At 40.7% G+C, this 22,445-nt stretch overlaps 1 long non-coding RNA gene across 1 annotated transcript; it reads right to left on the bottom strand.

Moving 5' to 3' along the window:
• Nucleotides 1-15,842: 15,842 nt before the first annotated feature.
• LOC137142674 (uncharacterized) lies at nt 15,843-19,366 on the bottom strand. Its single transcript, XR_010916989.1, has 2 exons — nt 18,659-19,366; nt 15,843-17,625 (listed from the first exon to the last, which is right to left on the bottom strand). It is a non-coding gene; the product is annotated as an uncharacterized lncRNA (long non-coding RNA).
• Nucleotides 19,367-22,445: the final 3,079 nt, after the last annotated feature.

Here is a 22,445-nt window from a genome sequence, read left to right on the forward strand (position 1 = left end):
AATTTGACCTATTGCATTTACATCTTTAAATGTTAAAACTAAAACCTCTCAAAAGTATTCTACAACTGCACTATCTTGCCTATGCTTGCTTAGACTTGCTCTAGAAGAAAATAAATCAGAGACACTATCATACATTTTTATTTTTCTTGTGCAAAGGAAGTTTATCTAGCAGGGACTTGGCTATTTCTTCTCTGCTGTGGGACTACTGTTAAGACTTTTCACTGTAGAGCATCTTTACATTCCAAAGGATTCTGCCTGCCATTTTGTGAAGCAGATTTTGTGCATCGTGTTAGATAGAAGAGACACACTGAGCTCTCTCATGGTGGCTTTTTTCTTGCTTTGTTTTTTCCCTTAATGTAAAGCTCATTCATGCTGAAAGCATATGGTTGCTTTTTAAGGAAGGAGAATCATAGCAAATGCACTGAATAATTTCTGTTTTCCTCAGTCACCAGATTCAGCCAGAACATTTTCTTCAAAGATAAAATAGATGAACAATAACAGAACACTAAGAAACATCTTGATAAATATAGAAAACCTCTTAACCTCTTCCAAGCTGAAAAGATTAATACAACATACATTCTGTTAAGTTCTATTGTCAGTAAATTATTCTTGTAACTGTTCTCAACATTGCCTTACATGATCTGTTTTTAAAAGTATGTTAGTAAGCAAAACGGTAGAGCTTATGCAAATAAAATAACAAAGCTATTGGCTGCAAAAATTTCTTTATTGTAGCATAGAAATGCCTGAGGAGCTTAAAGCGTGTGGAAGAGAAGCTGAACAAGTATTTGAGCTAGAAATCCAAAGAGCTAGGAAGACTAATAAATGGGTTGAAGGCCAAGGGATTAACTATACCAGCTGTATAAAAATTACAGACGAGCAGCTTGATCTCTCAAATCCTGGAAGATTGCATCAGACTCTACAATATTCATGTCCGTATGTCTTTTGTGTGTGTGTTCATTTCAAATCTGTAAAATACTTCAAATATTGATATACTTTGTCCAATGAGGAGGTTAAAAGAGTAAATGTACAGGCCTTTATTTTAAAAAGTGTAATTCCAAGCAATTTAATATCACAGGTGATGCTACTAATGAACCAGTGAGCATGCTGTGAAACTCAAATTTTCAGTAAGTAGTTTTATATATGTTTTTACTTTACTATATATGTTTTTAGTATGTTTTTCCATACAGGAAAAGAAGCCACATGCTTTCACTCTGTTTTATTTTCTATTACAAGAACAACCAAACAAAAAAGGACAAAAGTATGGTGTATGTGTGTGTGTCCCCTCTGCAGCAGGCTACATCTGAACCCAACATAGCATCTGCAGCAGCACTTGTGACTGTTTTCATTTAAAGGTTCAATACTAGAAAACAAGTCATAAAGAGACATCACAATGGCTAAAGCTTTTAAACTAGCAGGACAACTTCCTGATGGCATAGGTGGTCCCAACTTGGTTGAAGTCAATTGTGATTTGCTCGCTTATGACAGAGTTGAATTTGGCTCATTAAGGTCTATTTAAAATGTGTAGCTCACTCCCATCTACCTCGTTAGTTTGTTCTGAGTATTCTTTCCCTAGGTTGGGTCTATTTTATACTGCTTGCCAGTAATGATGAGCAATGGTACCATAAATATTGCTTTCAATATCTAGTTCTGTTTAAAAATTGATGGCAAGAAATGGCATAATAACATTCTGCACTTCTGTCTGAGGAGCTTTTTGGCACTTTTATGAACATTAAGGAACTAAGCCTCATAGTCCTGCTATATTATCTCTGCTTTACAGAGATAAGGGAAAACAAGGGAACAGAGAGGTTAAGTGACTTGCCTCAAGTCACACAGGAAGTCTGTGGCAGAGCTGAGAAACAACCTTAACCACAGAACCATCCTTTCTTCCCCTGATTAGGCAGCGGGTATATTAGGCTTGGGGAGGCTAAACCCCAGTGGAAACTCCCGCTTTGCCTCTGTGCCCCACCCCCACTCTGCCCCAGTCCCTGCTCCAGCAGCCCCCTCTCCCAAGGCTCGCTCCTGCCTACTGCTCACACCTCTTCGCTCTCCCTTTGCATGAGGTGCAGCCTGCTTATGTGAGTGTCCTGTGTGACCGATAGCATTGGCAGGTCTGGACAGTGTAAGATTACTAGATAATTCAAGTGATAGAATGGGCTCAAACAGTATTTATCGTTGAATTGTAAGGTCCAAAGAAATAAAAGCTTGATTCTCTGAGGTGCTATACAACTTCTGGAACTGCAGAGCAGCTTCAAATTCTGTTGTTGTCAATGGGAGTTCAAGGCGCTTGGGATTTCAATAGTTAATTGCTCATTGACGTGCAGTGTCAGGCACTAATTACACAAATGATTTTGAACCCAAAATTAGAGACCAGGCTGAAGTCCTTTTGAAAGCTGGCCTGTTGTGCCCTGATTATGGTTCAACCTATAAAAAATGTTGATTTACTCTCCAGCATTCTCCCCCTCCCTGCACTACTCAAGTATGTTTTAGCTGCTGAAACCAGCAATGATTATTTGATATTGTTAGTGTTTTGTTGCCTCTGTCTGAATGTTGCAGTAGTGAAAGTGACATTATAATTCCATGAACTCTGCAAATTTTATTTTTCATCTGCATTAGTTAATGCCTTGTCTCTGACTCTGTTTAATCTGCTGGAGTTTACAGAGAAAAATCTCATTAAAATTGAATTCTCTGGAAATGTATCTGTAGAAGATATTTTCCATTAATGGGACTAAGTACCTCTCTCGGTGATGAATGCCCCTCATTTTGGAAAGGGAAGAGGAAATGAGATCATACCATGCTTAAGGACTGTTTCCATGCAAAGCTATTTCACGTCCCACGTAACTGGAGGGTTTGCAGTTTGGAAATCTGTCCCGGGAGTGGAACTTTAGAAACAAATTTATAAGGCATAGAAGAGGATCTGATAATAGGGCCCACCGTCAGGGAGAGATAACGTGGAGGTTATCCTGGGCCTGGGAAGCAGCAGTAAGCGTAGGAACATACCGTAGGAATGTTCTGACTAGTGGGCCATCTAATTCAGTATCCTGTCTCTGACAGACACAGGATGATGGGTAACAAATGCAGATATGTAGAGATGCGGCAAATAGTTTGCTCAGCACTGCAAGATGCTGAGCACTCTGTCCCCGATCCAACACAGAATCATAGAAGAGTAGGTTGGAAGGGACCTCAGGAGGTCATCTAATCTGATCCCCTGCTCAAAGCAGGATCAATCCCAACTACATCATCAACATAGCATTTGCGCATGTGCTTAACTTCTTTGGGACTATTCACATGCTTAAAATTAAGCATGTGCGCAAGTGCTTTGTTGGACGGGGGTCAGAGTGGCCAGCACCTTGCAGGATTGAGCCCTATGTTTGCACTGAGCACTCACTGAATAATTCTAACAATAAACACATTCATAAAAATCAAAGCTATTCATGAGAAAAAGGGGCTACATTTACCAAATTATTTATTAATAAATTCATGAATAGTGTCCTTATCAGTAGTCTTCTCCTAGAATCTGTATATCCTTTCTGTGGCGCTGTCTGATGTGGAGAAAAAGGGTGGTCCAGTGGTTAGGGCAGTGGCCAGAGTCCCCAGTTTAATTCTCTGCTTTGCTGCAGGCTTCCTCTGTGACTTTGAGCAAATCACTTAGTTTTTCTGTGCCTCAGGTCCCCATCTATAAAGTGGGGTTAATAGCAACTTCCCTACCTCACAAGGATGTTGGGAAGATAAATACATTAAAGACTATGAGGTGTTCAGATACGACAGTGATGAGGGCCATATAAGCACTTTAGATAAATAATGCTCTGTTTTTGAAAGAAACCCTAGAGAATATGTAACGAGAGTAGGATCACTTAAATGTTGCAGACTGTCTGATGAAAAATCATACACTATACACCACAGAGCCTAAATTGGGACTGAGTTATAACTGTGGCAGGCAGCCCCACAGTGTTTAGTAGTTTTGTGTTATTGTTTTATTCCTGGTTTTGCAAAATGTTCCCATCATCTCTGAGTGCTTCAGTCTTGCTCACATATAAACATAGAGTTTTTTGCATTTAATGTACTCAGCAAAACTTTCCTTTTTCAATATATGGTCATGAGAAAGTCTCTAAAGCTAGAAACAATCAGACCTAATCAACTGGGGAAGATTATTTCGAAGATGTGCATGTGCACCTAACTTCATATGTATCATAAATATTCTATATTATATCTGGTACATAAATAACAGTGCATATCAGACTCTGCAAGTGGCAGTGTTTCTCTGAGTGTTGTAGTGTGTGTGTATGTCCCATAGGGATAAATGAAGCCAGAGAAAGTCTCAGATTTCATGAAACCTTGAAACAATTTCTGAATATTTCAAATCTGCTGGGATGTGAGAGCTGCTCCACATGGCTGCCCTAGGCCAGGTTTGACTACACTTTTCAAAATGTTCTAGGTGACACACATTTTCCATATTTTACCAGAGGATTGCTGGCTACTTATTTGTTCTTTCAATTGAAGAGCCATAAAGTAGTATAAGGTAGAATCACTGACTACCTGCTAGGCAGGGATCCTAAATCACAGTGTTCTAGACAAATTTGATTTGGGAGTTTACATCTTGCATTTCTGTCTGTCTACAATTCCCCGTATAGTATCAATTGAACCTATAACATAGGAGTTGCAAAGTTTGTTAAGCTCTCTTTGAACTTCCTGGAGTCCATGAAAGTTGCAATGTAAAGGTAAGTTATTATTACCAAATCTAAGTCAACAGAGAGCTCTTGCAAGCTTATGCAGTGTGCATTGTTGCTACAGCGTTTTCCAGTCCTTCTTGTTTCTGTCTTTCCAATATGTAAGAATCCAGTGTTAACTTCTCATGCCCAACACTTTTTACACTATGTTTTGAGCCATCAAGTCTTTCCTTATTTCATTTTTAAGGCATTTTTGGGGGACACACAGCTATGGCTATTGTTCATCAGCAATTGTTCCAACCAAGTCATGGAGTCTGGATCCTCATTCAGATCAGAATTTGAACTTCTCTAAAGTTTGGGATGAAGAAAGCCCTGGCTGCAGTGTTTGGCCGAAACCCATTCTCTATTATTTACATGTATATGTAAACGGTATAAAACTCTACATCTTTGCAGTAGTCTGAGTTAGCAGGCCTGCTGTGTTAAGAGCAGCTTAACAAAGAGTAATTGAAGATTAGTTCATGTGATTTCCTATGATCCCATAAAAAGATGATGATGATCCGAAGATATCTTCCGTTTTGAAAGACAATAAAAATGGTTCATGTCAATATCTTGTTTTTGCAATAGGCAGCAGGACAGAGGTAACTTTTTTTGCACAGCGCTTTGCAGTTTAAGTTTATGAAGTAATGTCATGCTATTCAGTAACTTGATATAACTGTTGCATAGATTTCTATTTCCTTGGTTCTGTGGAAATAATACCTAGGTTAAGAATTTAGCAAAATTTAAATTCTGGCTTCCTGTGTGACATCAAAGAAGCAACACAAGCATAACATCTTTTTAAATGAAATGCACCAGAAGGGTATTAAAGCACTTCTTCTTCCTTGGAGCCTTTTACTATTAAAAATGTATGGAATGATTCAATAATATATTTGAGATTATAAACAATCTCTCCATTTGTCCTTAAAAAAATCTGGACGTAGGAACAACTGAAAATATTTTTAGAAATAGGATCATACATTGACCAGTAGATATGCTGGGGAATATGCCACTTCTTTAAGAACCCTATTTCTGTTCTATATCCATTACAGTATTGCTTTGCTGCTTCTTAGTTATGCGTTAGCTCCCCAAGCTTTAAAGATGCAAGGGGCTGAATTATGCACAAACAGTGCTCCAGGGGCCCCTGCTAGTCTTTGATTATAATCCTTTCTGAGTCAAATTAATAATTAATGGACTCTTTCTGTGTGAAAGGAGATATGTTGGTTGTCATTTTTTGTCATCTTTTAAGGCCTCTTCTCTAACAGGACTCAGGCCAGATAGGTTCATTTGAGGATTAAACTTCAAAATGTATGTGGATGGTATTAAGAAAAGGCCAATTTAGCTGAAGATCCATAAAATATGTCCACACTATTAGACCATCTCCCAAGAGAAGTGGTGTAAAACCCATTATTTGAGACATTTTTAAATGAGACTGATAACCATTGGAAAATTACACTGTAGGGAATAATCTTGCACTGAATGGGAGCTGTACACTCAATAGACCTATGTGAAATTCACAATTTTTGATGGTGGTGATGATTTCCCACATACTTTTTGGCTATTTCCTTTATTACCATTTCATAAATGTTTGCATTTTATTTTACTCACATTATTGACTGAAATGGCTATTTTTCACATAGACAATGTGAAAATCAGCATTCTTATGTTGTTTAAATAAAACAAAATCTTGGCTTGGAAAATGGGCCAATTCCCTTAGATTTTTTTTCACCTGTAGTGAGAGAGTCATGTACATTAGTGAAAATGGGAACAAGTTGTGAGTTCATAACCAAAGGTGAAGGTTGAAATCCTGATAGTTTTGCATTTCGTTGTGTATATTATATAAGTTTAACCTAATGGTCTTATTCCACTCATGGTTCATATTGACATTCTGTGAAATTCTTACTGCCCCACTTTCTTTAAAAAACACAAGGCTAAAATATGGCTTTTGGACACTACCTGACAGGGTTGGGTGAAGGCACATCATCCCATGGGTGCTCGAGGCAACAGGCTCAATATCTCAGTACTGATCAAAGCTGGTCTTGCTAAAGGGGAAAGGAGGAGATCCCTTGCACTGACTTAGTGCCTCAGGTCAGTGCAGAGGAGCATGTAATCATGGCCCTTTTTCCACCCCTGTCAGAGAAGGATTGCCTCCTGGTTAGGGCTCTGGCCTAGGACTTAGAAGACTTAGGTTCAAGTCTTTGCTCTGCTACAGGCTTCCTGTGTGACTGTGAAAGTTATTTAGCCTCTCTGTGCCTCAATTCCCCATCTATACTACGGAGATAATAGCACTTCCCTACCTCATAGAGGTGTGAGGAGAAATATACTGAAAACTGTGAGCACTCAGATACTACAATAATAGTAGCCATATAAATACTTAAGACAGCTTCCGATTCAGAGAGTCATACCATAAATTGGGTGTGGGGAGTAGGTTTACATATTCTCCCACTCCTTTTGGGCACCTAACAATCCAAGTTTGAATCTCTATCCATCATAAACCTAATCTAATGTAGTCTTAAAATAAATCTCCAGCGTCCTTCCCTAAAAGGGTCTGGCACATCTCAAAGCTGAACGTAATCAAATAACTGTGGTGTGTTTATCATAGCTAAGCTGAGATCAGTTGGTTGATCCTGTTTGAATGAAACAGAAAAGTAACAGTTATTTTCCTGACAGATCATTAACAATAAGCCTTTCTTTTCTTCTAATTTTCATCAATACAGGAAAGGTTAATTTAAAATAGCAGAAAAAGATAGGAATTTAGGAAGTGCTGGGGTGGACGATGACTGGTTTTCCTTACTTTTGAAATGCTGTGCACATGAACGAGGTGCATGTGAGGGACTAAAGCTGTTTGTTATAGCAGTGCAAAATGGTTGACTGGGGCTAAATTACTCATTTCCAGGCATATATTAAGGGAACATTGTGTAATCACACTGAGGGAGAATAGCAGTATAACTTGCATGGAGATTATTAGTGACAAATAAAGCCATGCAGAGATTTCAAATCCTGATCTCATACTGTAAACACTTAATCTGTGGCAAAGCTGTGGACAACTTGGATTGTGTTTAGAAAACCCCTTGAAGGTTTAGGCTTTGAAATAATCTGTTTTACAATCTCTGAGTAAAAGGCAGGGAAATATTTTAGCACCTAAAACTACCTGGTGATTTAAGCAGCACCCACATCCTACAGTGAGCATGAGCTTGCAATTACCTCAGGTAGAAGATACAGCAGCCTGCCCGGTAGTCAGGATTTGACAGCTAGCATTGCCAAAGTGTGGTGTGCTCCAGAACTACCTCCAGTAGACCTTTCCCCATCCCAGCCTGCTTTGGAATGCCGGCTACACTGTGAGAGATAGGAATAGCTGGCATAAGATTTGCCATGCCAGCCGTGCATCGTTTGACGATTCTTCTGTGCTAGGAAAATCCTTAGCTGATGTTTTAAGGCAGCTTTAATTCCCCTTTGTACTCTGCCATTGGGAACTTAAGAAGGACTGAGACTCTCCCCAATATGTACACATTACAGGGTTCTCAGACAGATAGGGAAGGCAAAGGTGCTTGCCTCATCTTGTACATCCCATGGGAGGACCAAGAACAAACACGGTCCCTGCACTTGGGGGGAAATGCTTGTAGGGCACAAATAGCCCCAGAAAACAAAGAAATGTGGGGAAGAGGCCCTGCTCTCTCCTGTCCTCTGCATCAGCGGATGGGATGGGATGGGATGGGCATGGAGAAGAGAGCAAACAGCACCATTCTGCCGTATAGAATCTGTAGCCCATGTCTGTCCCCCCTCTAGTGGCTGCTACTCAGACTTGATGAGTCTTCTATCGCTACCACCTCGCTCAAAGTCACTCTGTTAGCTCAAATGGTGGAGGCTCAGGCTTTTTAACACTGGTGGTCCCAGGTTAAATCCCTGGTGATGGCTCATACTGGCAGTTTATATTCCAGGAGGGATTGTGCACTCCCTGGAGTGGGGCAGTCTCCACAGACCCCTAGTCATGAGTGGGTCTACATACCACAAACTGTACTTTAGGACAGAATCTGTTCTTCCCCATATGGTTGTAAATAGGTTCTATGAACATCAGTGTGAGTGCCAAAACCACAGATCAAGGATAAAGAGGGCTCCACATTCTCCTTCCCTCCCCTGGGGCCTGTTTGTGTAGGGTAGAACATTACATTTCTGTATATTACTTATTTCTGTGTTTGATACATCAACAAGAGAAAAGGATTACAACTAAACTCCAGTAACAATACCAGTCCTAGGATAAGTGGATGGAAGTGGACTTCTATTTTTAATCTAGATAACAAAAACTCTACTTAAAGAGAGAAGGGCCTGGATAAAACTGATAGGGGAAAATTCTTGCACTATCACTTGCAGAATTGGTCAAAAACAATATTTCCATTCTGAGGGATATTCTGACATTTTGAAACTTGTTTTCATTTCAAATCACCACAAAATCTGAAATTTCTTGCCAAATGAAGACTTTAAAACATTTTGGTTGAGAACCATTGAAACATTTCATTCTGATAATGTTGAAACACTATATAATGTGATTTCACAGTCCTAGCACTGTGGGGTCGGATCCATAACAAGGGCTCCTTAGGAGCTGTGGTAACACAAATAAGATATATAAAATCAAGAATATATTTCAACATGAATGAAACAAAATGAGAGACTAAATGATTCATTTCTCCTTTCTGCTGGCAAAAATTTCCTTGAAATCAACCTTCCTTTGAAAAGTTTGGGTTTTGGTGAAACGGCATTTTCCAGTGGAAAAACGTTCCATCACACTTTTTTGACTAGCTCTAATTAGCTATCTTACCTGTGAGGTATGAGATCTTTTGAGTTCTTGTGCAGAATATTGGATTTGTTTTTATTTGCTTGTAAATGATATGAGCATTACTCAAATAACCCACTCCAATAGGAACATAAAAATTTAACTGGGGATTTCCATCTCATTGTGGATTCTCTCAGACCTTTAAAGCCACATTTTCAATGTGCTGAACAAGGATTTTGCCATGTGGCTGCTATTGTCATTCGTGAAAGTTGCACAGCTAAATCCATGAGGATCAAATAGAAAATTCACCCCCTTTATGTTGTTACAATGCTGCTTCCCAACAGGAAGTCTGCCGTCTGACATAGGTGGGGACAAAGGAAGTGCTAATCAGCACAGGGATACATGATGGAGGCTGGATACAGTTGCAGTTGTTTTAAAGGAGATCTACTAATTAGCCATAAATATAGTGCTGTGAAAATCTCCAGACTTTTTCATGACTTCATCTGCTGAACAGCACTTTCTTTGACACAAAACTGGGTCAAATCCTGTGCCCAGACAAATCTGCCTTGCAGAACCCTGGGGTCCTCTGTGGCGAATATTGATGGGTATTCTTCTCAAGGCAGTAGTTTACATGGTTCCCTCAGCACTCCCCATTTCTGGTGTGGAGGCAGACACTCTAGTCACTCCTCTGAGTCGCCATATATAGCAGCTGGGTGCCTTGCTAGAGTGCTGATGTCAGGTAGATGCTGAGCATGTGAAATAACCCTCCTCCCTGAAGTCCCAGCAGGGGCAGGTTCTTTGCAGTTGACAGTCAGATGGGGAAAACTTAAAAAGGGCTATGTGGCCCAGTGTGGTGTCTTTCAGCAGACAGCTCAGAAATCGACGTGTCATACAGGGAGAGAGAGTTTGTTGCTCATAGAGCTGAAGATTCCCTCCTACCAATCAGGTTATGGGGAGGCTTCTTAGATAACCCACAATACAACATATGGAAATTCTGTCCTCCTCTCAGTGAAGCAGTGTTGGGGGCAATGATGCATCAGGAATTCCTGTGGCTTAAGCGGAAGTATGTGGAAGAGAGGGCTTAGGCTGATGCAATTCTGCTAGGAGGGATTGATGGGAGCTAATTTTTATACACCTCTGAAGAGATCCATGTCTACTGCCTATAGAGCAGGTTGTTTCCACACACCAACTATGCACTAGGTTGACTACCTCCGAGATCCAACTGGCTCTGGTTCAGGTTCTGGGTTCTTAGTCACAGGCAGCTATATAATGGATTCCTGCATCTTTAGTAATTTATTTTACATTGTGTGTTATAATAGTTCTTTAAAATGCTTTGGCAATTTATATCACATCCATTTTTGTAGCTAGAGGATGTGATTATAAAATGTTAACCATAGACTACAATTTTCCTTTAATGTCCTTCCAATACCCAAAGGATGTTTCCCTGCCTGACAGAGCAGTTGATATTTGAGAATATTTCTCTAATGACCATTTTACAATCACTCCTGACTTCAGTGGAAGAAGATAAATCAAGAGGTATTTCTAGTGACTGGGAACAATTTGAATTCTAATTTCAAGAGATGTTGTTCTAGACTGTACTTGTTACATTCCCATCTCTCCTCCCAGATATCCAGTTTGATTGCAATGTTTTTTTTAAATGGAAGAAACATAGGAATTAGCATGTGTTCATTGTCTACGGTTCTTCAGAATTGAAGCTGGTATGTGTGAAGGTACTGGAGATACTATTGGCTAGATTGTCTGACTGCCCTTGTCATAGTAGTTCAGCCTACATGCTTATTACAGTAACTGAACAATTTTCCCACTCTTATGACTTTTCCATTACGTTTGTAGGAAGGTCAAATTTACAGTGAACTTCTGGGTTTTAATCATATTTCCAAGGCTTTTATTTTCAGTTCTATTAATAGTTCCTAGTTTGGAGAGTCAACTGTTAGAATATAATTTGCATACGATTACTTTTAGCAAGCAAAATTTCCAGAAGAAACACAAGCTTGCCACAAACTTGTAACATTTATCTATGTAAATGTGAACTATCAGCTTCACAACTCCCAGATAGTAGTGGCACCTTCATTTATCTAGCACAAGTATCATAGAAATACTGTTTTGCTATCGTGTGGTGTTTGTGGCCCTGATAATCTCCTTTCGCTCCTCTTCCATGGAAGGTGCTCCTTGTTTGGACGTGTACAACAGGAGCTAATATAGCCCAATAACTCCTTTTTGTTGAGCACCTTTTTTGATGTGGAAATTCCCTTGAGAGAGAGTTCCAGAACATCTTCTGAAGGAGAAACCCTGTCAGCATGAATGGGTAACATCTGTCAGACCTTTTGTTTCAGGTTCTTTGCAAATTCAGGCAGCTGCCACTGCACTGATTTACACTTACCTCACATTTTTGAGGGATTTTTTCCCACAACCATAAGGGCTAGTAACAATTTTTAAAAATGTTTTGCAATGAAGTGAATTCCATTACTGCAGAATACACAAAGGCCTGATTGTAATTCATACACAGAAGGGGACAGGATTAAGGATGCACATGCCACTGAAACTTGCCTTCATTTTGGAAGAGGGGTATGCTGCCTGTCTCAATAATAAGGGTTTGTAAATGGCACATAATGATTAGTTTGTTTGTGAAAGAGAGAAGACTTGAATTCCTGCCTCATTCAGTGAACGTTCCTTTAGGTCATAGGGTACTGTGATAGAGTAGGGCAATCTCTCTCTCACAACCACCACAGCAATATGCACAGTGCAGTGGGATAACCAGTGCTGCTGCTCCTTGCCACTGTTCAAGAGGCCAGCTCCTGCACCAGGGCTCCCTTCCCAGGAGGCTTGCTGCAGCTTGTGTTCCCTTCCAGGGATGAGGTGTGACACAGGACCTGGACAGGCCAGGCTGGAAGGCAGAGGCTGTGTGTGGCATGGACGTGGTAAGCGAAGTGCTAGGGCCAGCGGTTGCAGTAGGGATGGCTCTGTGACAGATATTGCAATCGCATGCAAAATCTGTGGGGAGCACTTTTGTGTTAACTGTATGAATGTCTTATATAACTCTTTGGGCCAGGGATTGTACATAACTCCAAGGGGAAAGGGTTGCCACAGCTCTATCAGGAAACAAAAACAGTAGGGGGTGATTAAGGGAATCATGCAGGCTGCAAATGCCCCCCCCCCCCCCCCCCCCCAGAGTGGCTTGCATGTACCGGTTCAAACTGTCTTTTTCCAGAAACCAACAGAGAAATCAAGGACTTTTGATATAAAAAGGCTGGGTTTAAACTAACTCAGTACCTTTTTTCTGATCCAGCAAACGAGCAGGACCTTCTGTCCAACTTTGTGGAAAGATTGGAAGACTGATGGGTGACTTTTAGCATGCTTATAGGGAACTTTTATTGATTTTTTTAAAATTGTTTTCTCAGTAAGGCTTTTACCTTAAGAATAAAGGTGCTTGTGTAGAAAAAGCTGTGTGTTAACTGCTGGCAGTACATAGCTCATAGCCCTCAGAGAGAAAGCAAAGCACAGGTGCTGGTCTTTAGGCAGGCTGGCTTGCTGATTCTATCACAGTGTAAATCAGGAGCTGTGCAGCCTTAAAACTCCCGGTCAGAAGAGAGTGGGACGAGGGTCCCTGGCCAGAGACAGTTGACAGCAGGAGATCTGAGATCTGCATGGGAACTCCTGGAGTTGACCACGGAAAGGAGGAATACAGTTACCCTGAAACTATGATCGGCTCCACAGGAATTGACTGTGTGCACCATGGAAAAAGCCTCTGTGGGTGCCCCTGTCTTTCTCACGCACAGATGTTAGGGCTTTATTGTAATGTCAGAATCCAGAATCATCTAGAAATTTAGGCAATCTCCACTGATTTTTTAATGGACTCTTGCTAGGTAGTATGTGACAAGCAATTATTTGGCAAATATCCTTCAGTTACCACTCAAATGCATAGTTATTAATGTCTTCCTGACAAGGAGTGCTGTTTACATGGTAATTACTATTTTATTATAATTGCTAGAGTTGTGCACAGAACTAGGCACTATAAAGGAAATTCCTAGGATTTACCATTTTCTGATTTCCCTTTACTATAAATGTCATATTTTGTGAAAGACAAGATAAGTGAGGTAATATCTTTTATTGGACCAGTGTCTGTTGGTGAAAGACACACGCTTTTGAGCTTACCCATATTGTAAGAGACCATTCAAGGTGAAGTGACCAGTTCACAATATGTGTGAACTACTTATGCTAAACTATCTGTTCCACCTTGTGTTTAGCTGCGACACACTGAGTACTGTTCCCAGAACTGAAGAAGAACTCTGTGTAAGCTCAAAAGTGTGTAGAACAGAGTTCAAAGGAAAGTGTTCATGGAAAAGGAGAAGAGCTTCTACTGCTTGGATCATTTCAAACTGGATTGGACAAACTACTAGAAACTACTAGTACTGCAGGGCACAACCCAGCATTAGCAGAGGGGGAGACTGGGTGAGCAACCATGTTTTTTCTTTTTTGTAGCTTATTCATTTTTTGTAAGGCTAAATGTACCATAGAAGATAAAGGTTGGAAGGGACTTCAGGAGGTCATCTAGTCCAACTCCCTGCTCAAAGCAGGACCAACCCCAACTAAATCATCCCAGCCAGGGCTTTGTCAAGCCAGGTCTTAAATACCTCTTAGAATGGAGATTCCACCACCTCCCTAAGTAACCCATTCCAGTGTTTCTCCACCATCCTAGTAAAAAAGCTTTTCCTAATATCCAACTTAGACCTCCCGCACTGCAACTTGAGACTATTGGTCCTTGTTTTGTCATCTGCCACCACTGAGAACAGCCTAGCAACATCCTCTTTGGAACCCCCTTTCAGGTAGTTTAAGGCTGCTGTCAAATCCCCTCTCACTCTTCTCTTCTGCAGACTAAATAAGCCCAGTTCCTTCAGACTGTCCTCATAGGTCATGTGCCTCAGCCCCCTAATCATTTTTGTTGCCCTCTGCTGGACTCTTTCCAATTTGTCCACATCCTTCCTGTAGTGGGGGGCCCAAAACTGGACCCAATATTCCAAATGTGGCCTCACATATAACAAGTGTAAATAAGCAAAGACTAATATACACATGCATAATTGGACCATTAGATTGTTAAACTCTCTGTCTGAAAGAATAATACAATAGCAACCATCACAGTTTCAATGTCACTAAAATTCCAGTACCACCCAACTAGTCTCAAAAAAGCAATACTACGATTATCATGAAAACCATCTGAATGAATTAGACTGAGGGAAGATGGGAGGCCTTTATCTGTCCTATCTTACTACCACTATGTGAAAAATATAATGCCCATATGCTTTCAAATGTCTCTACCTTTGTTTTGGCATATAGGGTACCTTTGCAAAAACAGCATTTCCATAAAGGAGGACATCCTGTCTCAGTGTTGGATTCACAATAGCTTCCCAACATCTCTATATAATATTTTTTGCTGATAAAAAGTTAATGGTATTCCAAGAGAGAATTTATTTTGACAACTCCTTTAGACTGAAAATGGTGGCGAACACCTGCACTGCGAAAACTGGAATCAAATTATATCCATGAAAAACAGTTACCTATCAAAAAATCTTTATTATTTGAAAATGTGACACAGAGGCCCACAGAGTTCATTACTCTGAGTCAGCAATTCTTGTCAGGCCCAATATACTCACTAAACCTAACACACTGTCATACTCTGTATCTAAAAGGTGTCATGTAAAGTATCATATACAAACTGGTAATCCACTAGTCATTAATATTGTCGGTGTATGTATGGGCGTTATATGAACAATTATAAATATGTGCTGAAAATGTGTTCTTAAAATGTATTTGGCAAGCTGTGCCTAAGCCACTGCTACAAAGAAATGTGGTTCCACCTACTTGAATGGGTCTCCGACATAAATTAGGCAAGGTGTGACCAAAGACAAAGAACAGCACACTTATATGCAAGGTAAACAAAGCCAATAGGAGAGCAAGTGGAGAAAGATTAATACTTAATCTTGATGGAGACTGCACTCTCAGGAAGCCTTCCTGCCTCTTGAAGTAGGGACAATGAACTTTGGGAAGACAGCAAGTTATCTGCCCCTCAGCAGGAGAGAAGCTGTGTCTGTGCTTACTTTTCAAAGAATATATTTCAAAGGTTTACTGGATTATATTAAAAAAAAAGGGATGGGGGGTAAGAACCCCATAGTCATTCATCACTTTGAGGGATTCCAGGAGCCAGAGCCAGAGAATGTTGGATCCTTCAGCAAGGAGGCTGAAGTGTCTGGGAAGTGAATATAGGTGAGAAACCTTCTTGGGCAAAGATCGTAAATTGCTGAAAATATTTTTACTTTTGTTTGTAACCCTTTCTATCTTTATTCCTTATATTTGATGTCACTTAATCTATGTCCTTTTTGTTAAATAAACTTATTTGATTTTTACTATAAATCAATTCAGTGCTGAGTGAAATACGAGTGTTTTGTCAAACTCCAGTTGAATTAGCTGCAACTCTTGAAAGAAGCAACAAATTTAATAACTTCAGTGAATGTTCCAAGAGAGGGCTGAATGCTGCGGGGAGATGTCTCGGGGGAATTTTAGAATTAGGGTTCATTGCTTGTTACTTGCAAGGCAAGGTTTGGACTGGCAGAGTCCTAAAGTATTTGCTGGGAAGGCAGACAAGCTGGTGTATCAGAGATTTATCAAAACAGCTTAGCAGTAGTAAAACTCTCACTAGCTAACGTTGAAAGAGGTAACACAGTATTTTCAATTCTGGGAATCCCAGCAGATTGGCATTGGCAAAATTCAGAACTGGAAGTGTGCTGGGGGTCACTCTGCAAAAAGTAACTGGACAGAGGAAGCCAGGGTGTGACTTGCATGCATGTCTGCTGGCTGTTTGGTGTCAGGGCCGTGAGCCACAGCAGCATAGCATTTAAGGCACCTAGATTTGCAGGGCAGGTAGTGACACAATCTTTACTGGTGTAAGTTGAACCTCAAAGGGTCACAGACAGATCCTTAACATGTATTTATAATCACAGGTGTGTGGGTGAGTTGCTAGACTATATCAGTTTCTCCAGGGCCTTGTATAACAGTATGAACAATGTGTCAGTCTTTTAAGTTAGTATTTTTCACTGCTTTTGCTCTCTTTATTCAAACTTTGTCAAATCTTATTCTGAATAAGGACATTCTTCAGTCCAGCCTTTCTTGTAATACTGTAATTGGGATGGCGCTTGACTTAACTTATCAGTAAGGTGACAGAATATTTAGAAATCTGATCTTTACTAATCTTGATATGGCAAGAAAGGGTCATATGCTTTTTATAAACGATTGCATATTTGAGAAATGTTTGTTTCTCCTCAGATGTTTTCAAAAGATCTACTATGACTGTGTGCACATAGATCAGAAATACACAGATCCTAGGCTAGGATATCTTTTTCCCCAGTCTAGTTTATAAATTGTTCCGAAAATAGGCTGTGTTAACCATTTTGAATAAACATCTTCTAAAATGAGCAGCATTGACTTTCAGAGTATTAGTTGTTTGAAGTAAGTCATACTCATATTTGTGCGAGTTAGTTCCGTAAGGACTGATGTGAGATTCTTGGCCTCTGGAACACAGTATAGATAGAGTTGCTGTAATATGAAAGCTTTTCCGTCTCAGACTTATGTGATTCTGTGCTATTGTAATGGATTATTGCTTATATGAGAGCAGGAATTCCAGAACTTAGACAAGATAGTAAAAGATCAAAGCATTCACTTAAGCCTCAAGAGTGAACTGTGGTTGCTTCAAGTGGATGTCCTGGAGGTTGGAGAGTGCACTAGGAGTTACTTCCTTCTCCCCAGAACACCAACATAGGAAGCTGCCTTAATATTGTTGCTACTCTTCCAGGAACAGCATGGGCAGAGGTTGGAATGCTGCCAGCTCCAGATCCCAGAGAGGATACGTCAGGACAGATCAATGTAGCTACAGCTTTGTCCTCTGTGCTCAGCTCAGTCTGCACTCTAAGGAGCACAGAAACCCATAGAATAGAATTAGCAACTGTTTGTCCTGAGGGTGATCCCACAATATTTCAAGACAGAACATCCATTCTACCATTTTTTTCTCCAAGGACCACTCTTCAGGTAGGACTCCTCATCATTGGGATTCTGGTTCATAGTCATAACAGAGTCCTATGAATGGAGATGTTATTGCTAAAGAATGACAAAGAGAAGACATAAAGGACACAGCATTGTTACAGGATTTACAGTAAAAGACAGATTGCTGAAATAATTAGTCTGCACTGCTACCAGACACCAGAGACCTTTGCTAGCTAAAGGCAATGTGTGAGGTACCTATACTTCCTCCAGTTTCTTAATGATAGAAATGTCCAAAAATCTCTCCCCATGTCACTCCCATGCCATCCTATGATTGGAGTTCTGTCCTTTAGTGTCCCTTGGCATGGCCCTCTCACTCTAACATGGTTGGGCAGTTTGGCATCATTGGCTTCCATATAGGCCTCTGTTCTCTATATAGGATTCATTGATGGAATCCAGCCAAAGCCTCTGGACTCAACTTTGGGTACCAGCAGGCAAGACCTGTAGAAATTGTTCTAGGATTGTAAGATCCATCATCTTATCCAACAAATTTGTGTCAGGGTGTAACCACCATGTTGCCAGGTCTCATAAATGTTGCGCCACAACTCTTGGGCATATCCTCAGGGGAAAAGCCAGTGGCTGTAAATTTCTGGGTCAGCCCTCTCTATCCAAAAATGGCTTCTTTTATAATTTTTATAGGAACTTGACTATTTATTGGACAAAGCTCGGTAGGCCTCCTGAAATTCTCCTGACAAGAACAGGGCAACTTGATCAGCCCAAGAGGATCTGGCCCACCCTGCATGGATGCAATCCTCTCAATGGTGTGCAAAAGTGCCTCTGGGTTCTCACCGGGACTCAATTTTGACAAGCCCAGTACTGATCTAGGATTGTCTTTTGCTGAAGCTACCTAAGTGTCTGAGGTCCACTTTTCTATGCATGGCAGGAAACATTCCTCCTGAGCTTCTTGCTGTTCTTGTAGTAGGCACAGCAAAAAAACATGTTTCTGCTCCTGTTGGGCCACTAACATGTGGACTACATCATCCATTTTTCCTTCAAACTTCCTCCCTCTTCAGTCCCCCTAGGCCTGCCCCTCTTTCCCCTTACTCCAGGAGCTACACAGATCCCACTACTCATAAGGTAGTGTACTCACCACTACTCATACCACATGTAAGGTAGTGTGGCACTCTAGTGTCAGGGCACTCTGTTGCCAAGGTCCTCAGCTCCTCTTGCAGACCACTTGCCTCTCACCAGGTCTTGTGTGGCTTGGTTCTCTGGCCAAGCCACATACAGTTCAATCCCCTTCTGGGATAACAAAAAGGTCCAACTGAAGGTTCACAAAACATCCGAACATGAAATAGCCTTCATCTCCCTTCTTGGGGTATTCATCAGTCAGTCCTTGGGGGTCAGCTTCAGCCCCACCCTGGGCTCAATATTCCTTTCATTAGGTTTGTATGCTTCTTCTTCAGGAGCTGGTAGAGGAATGCAGGCCCACTCCCGTACTTTGGGTTCCAGCCCAGGGACTCTGTGTTAAGAGTCTGCTTCTAGGTCTGCTTCTTCAGACATGCTGCTGTTTCCCTGGGCCACTTCCTACCTCTAAGCCCCCTTGTGCTGCTTCTCCACAGATCCTGCTTAACACAGCCTCTCAGGCCTCTGACTTCTTTCTTCTCTGCTGAACTAATAAGCATGCCACTCATCTCAGACTCCACTAAAGTGCTTTTTACTGACCCACCACAGGGTCTCCCCCACAAGAGCCTAACCTGCTCCCTGGGAATCCTCCTACCTGGCTTTTTGTTTGACTTAACTCAGGGTCTTCTTCCCCAGGAGCCTGACCTACTCCCTATCATAACCATTTGCAAGAGGGTCTAGGTCCAAGTCCCCCACTGCATTCCATCTAGTTCCTTATAAGGCCCAGGGGCTAATAATCCACACCTAGTTCCACCCCCTCTGGCCAGGAGGATATCAATCAACAACAGGGGCACTAATTAGCTCTTAATCCTTGTCTGACAGATGATGGGAGTAAACCCCATCACAGCCACACTGTAAAATGCTTTCATGTGATGAAAATCAGTAAGCAACTTCACAGTATTAGCCTTATTATAATCACTACTTTTGAAATGCAGCTAAGACTTCTGAAAGACAACAGTGACAATGCTACACAACTGCCTGTATAACAACAGAAAGTATTCTTCAAAAGATAAGCAACAATTGTCAAGAAGCACCAACCCTATGATAATTCTGAAGTCTTAAATATAAATCCTTAGGGCTCTGTGCACCAGGAGAAACTGCAGATGTTGCAAAAATGTAGCCAATTAAGACTGAACAGAATTGGGTTGTGGAGGAGAAGGAGAAGATACCTTGTGAAGAGCCTAATAAAAAGTGTCAAGGTTTCTGTTTATATTTGGATTTCTTTTTTAGCTCCTCTCCCTCCATATTTTGAACGCCAACCCCCATATATATAAAACAACATCCTCAGAGAAGACAATGTAGCCTGTTAAATGTTGGAATACTAGTCAAACATACCCAAGAATCACTCCGAATGTGGGGGGAGAGGTTTTCAGTTCCCTCCATCCTTCTCTATCCAGCTGAAATCAGTGTACATGTGCAGAAGGTTTGACTTTATGAACAGGAAGACTGTCCCTTAAGGCTCCTCATGGCTGTTCAGTTGAGGGCTTGATGGGATTCCTGTAGACAGCCTTCCCTGGATCACTTTTTGCTTTCGATATTGTGTTGAGTAAATGGTTTACAGCATTTTAGCAGAACTTTAACATCGGCTGTTGCAATTCTGAAAACCTGAACTTTCGCCAGTGATTCTCTTACTCATATTAAGTAAATCGTCTGTTATGAAAATTTGTCATAATATGTCAAAAATACGTCAAAAAATGTTGGTCAATTGGAAAATACTTCTCATTTCCTCTCCTGTGCTGTTTAATATTTGTTTTGGCTTTACACTTTGGGGGCTTGATTATACAAAGGGATGAGTGCCTCCTGCAGGGAGCTGAGGCCCACATCCTCAGAGGTATTTAAGCACCTAATTCTCATTGAAATCAATAGGGGTTAGTTGCCTAAATACCTTTGACGATCTGGGCCCTTAGAATCTGACCATCTGCCTCAGAATCTCACTGAAGTCAGTGGGAGCTGAAGCCCCTCAACTACTGCTTGAGGTGCTCAGCACCTCGCAGTATCAGTCACTTGAAAAGTAGTGGCACAACATTGTCATTAGATAGGGAAGTCTGAGAAATTTAATCATGGATTATCAGTATCTCATAAAAAATAGAAAAAGAAAGCACAATACCAGGAGATGAGGACCCACCAAGGAGTGCTACGGGTTGTGAGTACACTACCTTATAGTGGTGGTATCCTCATTTCACAGATGGAGAGTTTATCCTTATTTCACCTAGTAATACACAGGTTGTGATGAATTTGTTCTCTGTATTTTCAGATCAGAGTTATAGTTCTCAACTGACCTACCAGCCTGTTTCACAAGCAAAAGGAAGAAAGGGCGACTAATGAAAATGCATTTCCATTATTTTATATTAAATGACTTGAGAAGATGTGTTGGAGCTAATTGACTTGCCTTTTGAAAAAGGTTTAGAGGATTAAAGGAAGGTGTAAATAATTAGGTGTATAAAGGTTTTAGGTAGATCTAATAGTTGGGAATAGCTCATTTCATTTAAGTGTTCAAAGCATGTAATGACAGCTTTTAGCATGGTTGATTCATTTCTTAAGGTTTGTGTTTGGAAGCGTATGTTCTTTTCAAAAGACCTTGCTAATAGTGGGTCATTACACCTACATCCTAACACAGAGTTGCAGGTTAAGAAGCTGTTATAATTCTTTTTGTGCATTTATGGATGAAGGAACAAATGTGGAACTGTAGTGAGTGCCAAAAGATTCAGCATCGATGTGAGTAATTGTGAACAGGGGGATACCATTTCAGAGGCACATCAAGTGTTTATCTTCTGGAAACATTCTCTCTCCCACAAACACTTGATCAAGCTCTTCTAATGAGAAATTACTTTCAATAATAAACAAATATTTTATTTCCCCCCAGAAAGTTAAAACAAAATTGGCAGCTACCTTAATTTTAGTTCCTTTGTTCCATTCTTTTTCCATGTCTCAGTTTTAATACCAAGGACACTTTCATGCAAACATAGCTTATATTGTGTTCTAAATTTGGATCTGAACTTTCCTTATTATTCATTACTGGTAGCACTCCCAATGTGCGAGTTTTCAGAGACATTTGAGCCCCTCTTGGGTATGGAAGGGCAATACTGGCGTTCAGAAGGGGTTCCTGTGTATCTGAATATAGGGGAGGCACAATCGGGCCTAAAATTATTAAGAAGTGGCACTTAAAGCTTGTCAGATTCACTTAAAATATATAGATATATTTCCTCAGTTTTGCATCATTTCCCATGTATTTCTCCATACTTTGGCCACTGCAATAGTGAGATAAAGTTATCTAACTGACTTGTGTTGATGGCCACCACTGTTCAGAGCAAAGTGGTGGCCATTAACATAAGTCAGTTAGATAACTTTATATATTTCACTGACTGCTTTCTAGCAGAAATGGGAAAAATCCACCTCCCTGACCGACACAGCTGTGCTGACAGAACCCCTCGTGTAGATGCAGCTATATCGATGGAAGAATGCTTTTGTTGAGCTAGCTACCGCTGCTCACGGAGGGGATGTTTCTACACTGACAGAATAACACCTTCTATTGGCGTAGGCTGCTTTTACAGTACAGGGTTATGCCAGCATAGCTACTTCACTGTAGCTATACCTGTATGGTCCCTGTAGAGTAGACATGGCCTCGGTCGCCTTGACTCACTTTGACTGCAGGTTCTCCCACTGATATCAGTGGAGTACTTAAAGTGAAAGGCACAATTCATTTGGAGTGCAGGTTCCAGAATCTTGTCCTAAGCACCCCAGTGTGCCCATAA

The sequence above is a fragment of the Emydura macquarii genome, unplaced genomic scaffold (assembly GCF_026122565.2).
Source record: "Emydura macquarii macquarii isolate MOO-44397 ecotype Brisbane River unplaced genomic scaffold, CSIRO-AGI_Emac_v2 contig_3240, whole genome shotgun sequence".
In the NCBI taxonomy this organism is placed as follows: Eukaryota; Metazoa; Chordata; order Testudines; family Chelidae; genus Emydura; species Emydura macquarii.